This window comes from Malus sylvestris, chromosome 9 (genome assembly GCF_916048215.2).
Source record: "Malus sylvestris chromosome 9, drMalSylv7.2, whole genome shotgun sequence".
Taxonomy (NCBI): domain Eukaryota; kingdom Viridiplantae; phylum Streptophyta; class Magnoliopsida; order Rosales; family Rosaceae; genus Malus; species Malus sylvestris.
Genome location: NC_062268.1, coordinates 6,531,451 through 6,541,551, shown reverse-complemented (window position 1 = coordinate 6,541,551; position 10,101 = coordinate 6,531,451). Strand labels below are relative to the sequence as shown.

Below are 10,101 nucleotides of genomic sequence, written 5' to 3'. Positions count from 1 at the left end.
CTCCAGCCCCGTTCAATTGCCTGCCATCCAGTCCAAGCTGGTCTCCAGACCAGCCTAGAATTGACAGAGCCAGAGACCGGGCTATTAGCGTGCGTTTTTTTGAGAATGGCGCCGAGTCTTTAGGAGTGAATTTGCTCTAAGCAGCAGAAGCAATTCACAAACAAACAAACTAGCAATCTCTTCTTCTCTAGAGCTTTCTAATCAAAGGATCAATTAGATCCAGATCTGCAATTTCAATGAAACAAACTCTCAATCTCTCAAAAAATAAGATAAAGTGTATATATAGAAGCTAGGGCTGGGTTCGGTTCTTATCGGTTCGGTTTTTTGCTAAAACCGAAACCAAACCGAAATTTCGGTTCGGCCCAAATTTTTTTCGGTTTTTTTCGGTTCGGTTTTCGGTTCGGTTTCGGTTTTTTTCGGTTTTTTTTTTTTCCTCCAAAAAATGCTAAACAAGCACAACATAATATAGAAATAGAAACATTTGTGCAACTGAAAGCATCTCAAGAAGACAGTGGCCCTGGTCATTATACTCAGACCTCTGCCTGCACCATTGCTATCGATACTATTGCTATTGCTACTGCTGCTCTCCTCATGTTCTACAAGCGTGCATTCACTTTCTTGATCTTCTTCTTGCTCTACCAGCTGAAATTTAACTCCCAAAGATCCATGGCATTCGGACAAAAAAACAAAAGATCAATGGCCTTACAAATAATAATTAAAAAAACTTGTGAACATGTACCTACCTGATAAAGATCAGTGGTTTCATAGCTGAAGTGAATTTTACACACACACACACACACACAGAGGACATACGAACTACACACCTGTTATTTCATTACTGTTGTGCTTGAACCAAACATTACTAAGCACATCCCTTCTTTCTAATACTGGATTATGGCAGAGATGGTATGCTCCTGATGATCCTGGCAGCAGATAATGCGACAAATCTCCAGCAATGAGGAATGAGGGAGAGAGAGACTGAGGAATGAGGGAGAGAGAGCAGCGGATGAGGGAGAGAGAGACTGAGGAAGGAGCGAGAGTGTTTGAGAATGAAAACTCAAAAATGAGTGACGGCTGCTAGGGTTTGTAAACTTAACAAATTTTATAAAGCATTAGCGATTACAATACCTATAAATCATATACTGGTACAGATATAGCAACAACAAGCCTACAATCAAGTTGGCTTGAAGGAATTATCCCCCCTGGACTGAAGGGGTTCGATTCCTCACAGCACCAGGTTTTAAGTAAATTTAATTTTAAGTTTTAAAAGGTTTGTTGATTGCTCAAAAAAATTAAAAAACTTTTCTGAAACCTTGGAGGCATGAGGATTCGAACCCATGCGCAGGGGCTTGAAAAGTTTCAAGCAAACCAACTTGGTAACAGGTTATAATATATCTTGTTATGATTGTATCACTAAATTATTTATAATATTGAAAAAAAATTAAATATATATATCTGTTCGGTTCGGTTCGGTTTGGTTCGGTTTTCGAACCTTAAAAACCGAAACCGAACCAGCCAGATTCGGTTCGGTTCGGTTTGGCAGTTTCGGTTCGGTTTTTTTTCGGTTCGGTTTTTTTCGGCCTCGGTTCGGTTTGGTTTTCAGTTTTTTTCGGTTTTCGGTTATTTGAACCCACCCCTAAGAAGCCAAGGAGGCCATGACCCGATGCTCAATCAATTGTACTCAACTGCATGGCAACGACGAACACAAGACCAACTTCGATTGTCCATAGTCACCCAATTGTCATTGTAATTGGCAATTCGGTTGTTTGTTGCTCACTCAAAAAAAAAAAGTTTTCTTTTCAGTAATTCACAGTTGCAAAGGCTTGCACCTACTTGAAGCCCAACAGACAGGTGGCACCATGTGAAGCCCAGATTTGTTCCAACCGTGAGCTGCTCACTAGCTTTCCCCACCCACGTGGCTCTTTGTGAGCCTTTGATTTAAAAAAATTTCATTTCAATGCTTAGGATTAATCCAACTCTAAAAAATTAAATTTTTTTATAAACCTTAGAAAGTTCAATACACTTACTAATTAAATGTTTAAAATTACCCAAAAGTTTGCAGCAATAAGGATGCGGGGATAAGATGAAGAAAACATTAAAAATTAAAAAAAAAAATTGTTTGTGAATAGTTGGCCTTTATCATTGTCCTTCCTCACACAATGACAATTACTTTAGAGCAAAAAGTAAGGGCAATTTTATTGCCATTGCCTTCCAATCGTCATTACCCTTCAATAACTGGTTGAGATATTGTTATACTAACATATTGAATGTGCAACTGTTATATGATGTCATGTGTCATTTTGTAAATGTTGTCGAAAGTCTTATTGTGATTGATAAAGTCAAATTTAACTCACTCTTCAAAAGCATTTTAGGTCTCAATTAAAAATGGCTCTATCAAATTCGTAAACCTCTCACACTAAAACTCAATGTTTCCATCTCATTGTGATTGATAAAGTCAAATTTAATTCACTCTTCAAAAACGTTTTAGGTCTCAATTACAAATGGCTGTATCAAATTCGTAAGGCTCTCACACTAAAACTCAACCTTTCCATCATTACATTCCAAATAAGGTAAGTAAATCCTTTCATTTGTTGTACTTGTTATGATGCCAGGTGGCATCATGACAATTAGCCCACTGTACGGTTAAGATAGGTAGTTACCATATAAGTTTTGGTTTTTTTTATTTGGTCAGATAAAGTTTTGGCTGTTATTTGGTAGCTTAGAGGAGAAGATTGGTTGCGTAACTGAATAATAGGGGAGACATAAAGCTTTGTGTATGTATACGATGTGGGGTGGGTAGAATTTGAAAAATTTCTCCGTTGCCTAGCCTTCTACCCCACCACCACATGCTAAATTCCCAACCGCTGCCAACCCACATACTGACACCACCGCCGCCACAAAAGATCCGACTCTTGACATGGATTCTTTGCCATCCCTAGACTCCAAAACCTTAAAACCTAAGACCTCTTACTTATAACTGGAGAGGAAACCCCTAAACCGTAGTACTAAATGACGTCCTTATAGTTTTTTTAATTTCCTCCAATATCTTAAATCGTTTCCAATTCCACAGCTCATCCAATTGAACCAACTTCCATTGCACCTCATCAAACTTTTTCTACGACCACCTTTCCTCCTCTATCACTATTCACCTCTTATGTAGTTAGCACTTCTGTGTTCATGTGCTTTGAATATTTCTTTCCATTCCTCCAGTATATTTACACGTGACATTCATTCTGCATGCATGTAATATATGATGATTTACTAAGTTAGTTAGTTCATGAAACTTACATTGTGGTATGAATTATTGGTTGACAAAAATGATTTCATTATATATAGTTTAAATTGGTTTTGAAACTTTTTTATTTTATTTTATATTAACAAATTTATTATGCAAACATGTATAATTGTAATTTGAAAGTTTAATAGAAACAAATTTGATAAGAAGCCAACTAGTGTCTTTCCGGAAATACCTTTGAACTAGGAATACAAATATGCTTTAATTTGTCGGACTTGGATTGTCTGCCATTCCCATCCCATATTCTTCCTATGCCTTCCTATATTCTGTGGTCACGGTTAAACCACGTCAACATTTTATATTGATTTTTTTATAGAAATAATAAGACAAAAAGTAATGGAAATATAAAATATTAACGTGGCTTAATCGTGACCACAAAAATAGGAGGGCATGGGGAGGGTAGACAATCCAAGTCCTAATTTGTCAGGTTGATTCCACCACTAGCATCATGATTTTGTAGTATTTCTCTTTATTTTAAAGCTTTGTTCTAAAAATCCTCGCTTAGGTCCCAACTAGGCGCTAGGCATCTGGTCATCATCCCGATTAGACCTTAGGTGTTTGAAAATTAAGAAAGTGTCACTAGATCCGCTTAGGCATCCGTCTAGCTAGCCTAGGTTGTGACTCTCACATAGACAGAAAATCTATAACTTTTATTTTGCATTTTAATGTTTGAATAAAAGTGTAAAAGACTTATTGAATATTTGAATGAGCACACATTATATGTTGGTTCTCCATGTTTTCAATATGTTCTATTACTTTATCATTTATATGTTATTTTATTTTGCAATTTATGTGTTCCAATATCATTATGTGTATTTTTTAAGTATAAACAGACATTTATTTATACAAATATATAATAAATTTATTTAAATTCGCCTAGTCAGCTTAAGCCGGCCTAGACGTCCCAGCTTGTTGCCCAACTAGCATTTAGCGTTTTTTAGAACATTACTTTAAAGTGATAAATCACATGCTTGATTTCCACAAGAGTCCACATATATTTTTTTATTTTCCACACACTACGCATTAATTTATATTATTTGATTATATTTAATTCATTCGATCTGATGATTGAAAATTAAAAAAAATATTTAAAAATTAAAAAATAATATGTGAATAGCAACACTTTTCTCACAAAACATTTTATTTATGAAGGCAAATTCTCTGCCCTCCCACTTTCCGTGCTCTTCTGTTTGTATGGTAATGGTTAAGTCACGTCAATATTTTATATTACTATTCTTTTTTATCTTATTATATAAAATATTGACGTGGCTTAACCGTGACCATATAAAATAAAAGGGTACGGAATGTCACAGGAAGTGGGAAGACAGAAAATCTGTCTCCTTAATTTATTGGGCGTTAATGAAAAGTAATAATTGTGTACATCACATCGATTCTTTAAAAAAAAAAAAGAGTAGCCGTAGTGAAGATTGATGTGCATAAACGAAAGAGAAATTTCTTTTTGTCGATAAATAAAGAGATGTTTAAAGGTCGACTTTATGGTGAAAATATTCATAGAGTACGGCGTCGTCTTCGGGGAGAGATGGTACGAGTAGCAGGCAGCAGGCAGTATGAGGAGGAGAGATGGGATTAGACCTCAGCAGACCTCTTAACTTAAGGTACTCTGTCACTGACATTCAACAACAGAAACCCTATAACATTAATCTCTCTGTATGTGTGTGTGTTCCCTCACAAGTTGCCCTCCATCTATCATGCAGCTTTAAACACGAGTTATGAATCATGATCACTAGAACTGGATTAGAAAGTTTTGTGGGCTCATTCGACTTCTTCTTTAGTTTAGGGTTTAGTTATGGGTTTGTGTATTGATAATATGTTATCTTTCAATATCACCGATCACTTATTTGTATTAGTGTTCGTAACAGTTTATCGTGGCTACTTCTTTAATTTTCAAAAGAACAATCTTGACTAGAGGTGGGCATGGTCCGATTCCTGACCGATTCCAATCTCAAATTCGAATTGGAAAATATTAACAGTTTGGTTCAATGCGGTTCTGTTTAAATTTATTACTAAAAGCGTACAATTTATTTGACGACGGTTTTGTTTCATTTCATGTAGGTTTACAGTTATAACCAAACATGAATTGCGGTCGACATCAAACTTCCCCATAACGAGAATACGTTGCTACAAGTCAGTATTATCTGAAAATCATGGAAAAGGAAACACCATCAAACAAGAATTCAGCCACAAAAAGAAAAGAAGGAAATAAAAATGTAATCTTATCGTCATTTGATAAATAAATAAATTGATGATTGATTTGATAATATGCTGACTTATTTGACTAATTGTTAACGGATTACATGCACAGTATAACATATATATATATATATATATATATATACATAGTTAGAAGGTTATTTGATAACAAAAAATAGAACAAACAAAAGGAAACTAGAGACCAAGTGTTTGGGATGCTGGTGGAGCTGAGACACTATAAAGATTCTCCTAGATAGGAGAAATAAAAGAAAAGTGAGGGGTAGTGGAGAAATAAAATGAAGGTATAAGATGGATTGTGGGCCTTAGATTGAGTTTTGTTGATACTAGGCCTAAAATGATGGTATAAGATGGGTTTAAATTAAGGGAAATTTTACGAAAAGTTTATTGTACTGTTTACTTTAACGAAAAATTGTATTTTTACACTAAAAAATTAATCCTGGTATTATTCACTTTATCATTTATTTTGTTCTTATTGTTAAAACTCAAAGTTTTCAAACCATTTTTATTAGTTTTCCTTTAAATTAATTGAATATTAAAATAAAAACAAAGAACTAATACATGTTCGGTTTGCTTCATACAATTTTCACAATGCATGAACTGGGACTGGAACCGATTTTAACGGTTTGGTTCAGTCTTGAACCTAAGTTGACGTTTTTTTGTCAACACGGTTTTTTACGGTTTATTTTGTCGTGATTCGATTTGATTTAACGACTCCACAGTTTTTATGCTCATCCCTATTCTTTACTAATAATTAACCCAAATTATGCTGGTAGAGTTTTGTTACACACTGACCGACTTTTACAGTGATCCATAAACTTAATTTGAGTAGGACTTTTACTTTTGGTTGCGGTAAAAATGGAGATTATAATACTTAAAGGTTTTGAAGCGTGAGAGCGTATTGATATTTTGTGAATGATACTTACCCTATAAAATTGTAAAATGGTAAATGCATGCAGCTTCATTATGCATTGCCAAAATTAGCAAGCTTCAGATCATCAGATCAGATGGCGTCAAAAGCTTATATAAAGCTTATATGTGTGATGTCCTCCAATCTACTGCGTATGTATGTATGTAGATCGGATCAGATGGCGTCAAAAGCTTATATGTATGATGTCCTCCAATCTACTGCGTATGTATGTATGTATGTATGTATCAGGTATATATTCACATAAACAAAAACATTGGATTTTGTGCAGCTTCATAGCTAGGGCTGATAAGTGATCGATCGATATAGGGCTGATAATGACTAAGAATCTTTTCATAAGGACCAAACGAATTAATCTTTTTATTCTTATATATTTAATTCAAATTGTATTTAGGGATTTTTTGTCACATCCCGGTCCAGGGCGGACCACTTCTCGGATCCGCTCCACCACAGTAACACGATATTGTCTGCTTTGGGCTTACCAAGCCCTCACTCACGGTTTTTGTTTTTGGGTTTGGGAAACCGAAGCCAGTGAGCTCCCAAAAGGCCTCGTGCTAGGTAGGGATGAGAATATACATTTAAGGATCACTCCCTTGGGCGATGTGAGATGTTACAATTCACCCCCCCTTAGGGGCCCGACGTCCTCATCGGCACACTTCCGGCTAGGGATTGGCTATGATACCATTTTCACATCCTGGCCCAGGGCGAACCATTTCCCGGGTCCGCTCCACCACCGTAGCACGATATTGTCCGCTTTGGGCCTTGACCATGCCCTCACGGTTTTGTTTCTGGGAACTCACAAGCAACTTCCCAGTAGGTTACCTATCCTGGGAATGCTTTGGCCTCCTTCTCGCTTAACTTCGGAGTTCCTACGGAACCCGAAGCTAGTGAGCTCCCAAAAGGCCTTGTGCTAGGTAGGAATAAAAATATACATTTAAGGATCACTCCCCTGAGCGATGTGGGATGTTACATTTTTACGGATGGATCGACTCATACTGTGGTTCATAATTTTTAATCATGAGATTGTTAATTGAGGACAAAATCGTTAAAAATTAACGATTAAGAATTTTGAACTACGACAAGAGCTAGTCTACTCGAGTATTTTTGCTTCATTATCAATTTCATGCTTTCAGCCTCTGGTAAGAAATCTTCTAGTCCAATGAATTGCTATTAAGCTATATCAATTCAAACATAAAAGTGTAAGTCTATCAATCTAAATGGCAATTACAATCCTCTTTTTACTAAATTACTGATTCATGCAGTAAAGCAACGAAAATTTCTTATAACCAAGTTAGAATATATTCTCCTCTTCATACCTCTCTTGTCACGTAAAAAAAAACACAAGAAGATGAGAATATATTTCGTTCCAAGTTTCTGTAAAATTCTCCCCCCAAAACTGCATGCATTGTTATTGCACATGAGAGAGGACATGCATCACCTAGCATGCATATTCCTTAAATTTGGCTACAGTTACGGGCATAGTGACAACACATGGTTAGGCTATATTGCTGCGGTGCATATAAATATTCTATGTATCTTTGTAGTAACCGACCTAAGTTTAGCCATATGGGTGACCTAAAATTCTGTTTGCTTGCATCTCATGTTTTGGACTTGTTCTACAGGAGTTGGTGGTTAGTAGGCACCGCCAAAGGTCTCAGTATATACGTAAGTTAGGCAAATTTGGACCAAAAATATGAAGTTTTGGACTTGCCAATGAAAGTCTAATTACGGGAAGAAAAATGTTAGGCAAGATTAAGAAAAACACCCATGAATAATAATGTGAACGACAATTGACTGCGGCACAAGAAATACATATATGGTTGGATTTTGGTGATTTTTGATAGCCATGATCTTTAAGATAAGATATAAAAGACAAAATGTTAGATACTTGAAATACATTAATTACAAAGTGAATCCTACAAAAACTTAGATCAAAATGTGTATCTCTAAATCCGAATTAATATATAATTGGTGTTATCTACATACTCTTTTTACCTCTCATAGATTTGATTCGTATAAGCGTCACCTCTAATTAAATTTTAACGATCCAAATCGTCTATTTTGTAAGTTTTGATTCATAGGTCTTACTTACAAAAATTCAATACAATTCGAAACCATTTTCTCATTTACTTTGTCAATTCCTACCTTTTTTTAGAACATAATGTTCTTCAATTTTCTTTGAACTCAATGAAAAGCCTCCAATATTTCTAGTTTGATTAATATTTTGCAAATATGATCTATAAGATGCAACTTGAAAAATACACGATTTAGCCGTTGAAGTCTAATGTAGTATGAGCCCACAACAAATCTCCATTTAAAAAAAAAATGGAGAAGGATGTGTGTGTATCGACTATGTACGTATGTCTCTATATTATTCATTTCAAGTTTGGTAGGCCTACTTCGTATAGAGTTTGAAGTCCAAGCAGTCCTTTCGGAGAATCCAATGGAACATGGCTTGTGCCAATTGCAACCGTAGTTAGTTAGCTATCCAAAAGTCAAAATGGGCACCAATAGCACACATCCTTCACAAAGTTAAGCTGTCTAATTACCTGACGAATCTCTAAAAGATTCCTAATTATTAATTATATGTTCGATCTAATTACCTGAAGAAAGAGATATACTGTTGGTTTAATTACCTGATGAAAAAATATACTGTTGGTTTAATTACCTGACGAAAAAAATATGATTTAATTTCTCTTCCGTCGGAGGGCTTGACCTAATCATAGCCCCTAAATTTAATTATACAATTTGGAATAAGAAAATCCTATAGTTAATCATTGCGTGTTGCATAAAATGTGTTCAGGGCAGTGTTTCATGTGTACTTTTCCTTGATTATATTTTAAAGGCCTAATGATTTTTATGTTTGAGAGTTTGGCTGTCTGCACAACTTTTTGAATGCAGAGAGAGATGAAGGTCATTGCCGTAGCAATATGTTATGAGAAATTAATTAAGAGAATTCTATTAAAATGAGATTTTTTATGAATTTTTTGTTATTTTTGACATAATATTTTATAATGTTAGTATTAAAATTAAAGTTAAAATGTAAAGTGTTAAAGAGTTCATGAGAGCATCGTTAGCATTATCCTTTCTCTATATGTGACTATGCGGCCAAGTCACTTAAATGGATATCAAACCAATTATAAGCCGAATCGCATGCCACAGTGACAATACATTTTACAACGGGACTACGCTGAAAATTTTCCTGTACATTTTGGCAAAGACGATGATGATGGCATCATACAACGTTGAGGACAACAACTTGCATACAATGGACTCAGTCATTTAGCATTGTGTTCACACAACTATAAGACGTTATGTATTTATTTTAATCCGACTCTAGCTCAATCTAATTTAGTATGAGTGTTGTCACAGTCATGTAGATTAACCGAAATATTTCTGCTCATCTTGTAGTACTCGTCTGATCTTTTGTAAATTGAGATACCCACATTTATCCCAATTGGCTTGGTGTTGCCTAGTGGCTGCACTGTGTCATGACCTAATGAGGGGTACGAATCAACTAGTTGAAATTGTTGAAGGTATCGATTGATGAAACCAAACTAACTACAGTCCTACTATGCTACATTGTGTTGATTACTAGTCCAGAATCTCTTTCACTATCACCCGCCGCAATGGCTTTCTTATGACTTGT

The 10,101-nt window shown here is 35.4% G+C and overlaps 1 long non-coding RNA gene across 1 annotated transcript; it reads right to left on the bottom strand.

Annotated features, from left to right (window-relative positions):
- Positions 1 to 443: 443 nt before the first annotated feature.
- LOC126583061 (uncharacterized) lies at positions 444 to 1,062 on the bottom strand. The gene is made up of 2 exons (XR_007609655.1): positions 825 to 1,062; positions 444 to 642 (listed from the first exon to the last, which is right to left on the bottom strand). It is a non-coding gene; the product is annotated as an uncharacterized LOC126583061 (long non-coding RNA).
- Positions 1,063 to 10,101: the final 9,039 nt, after the last annotated feature.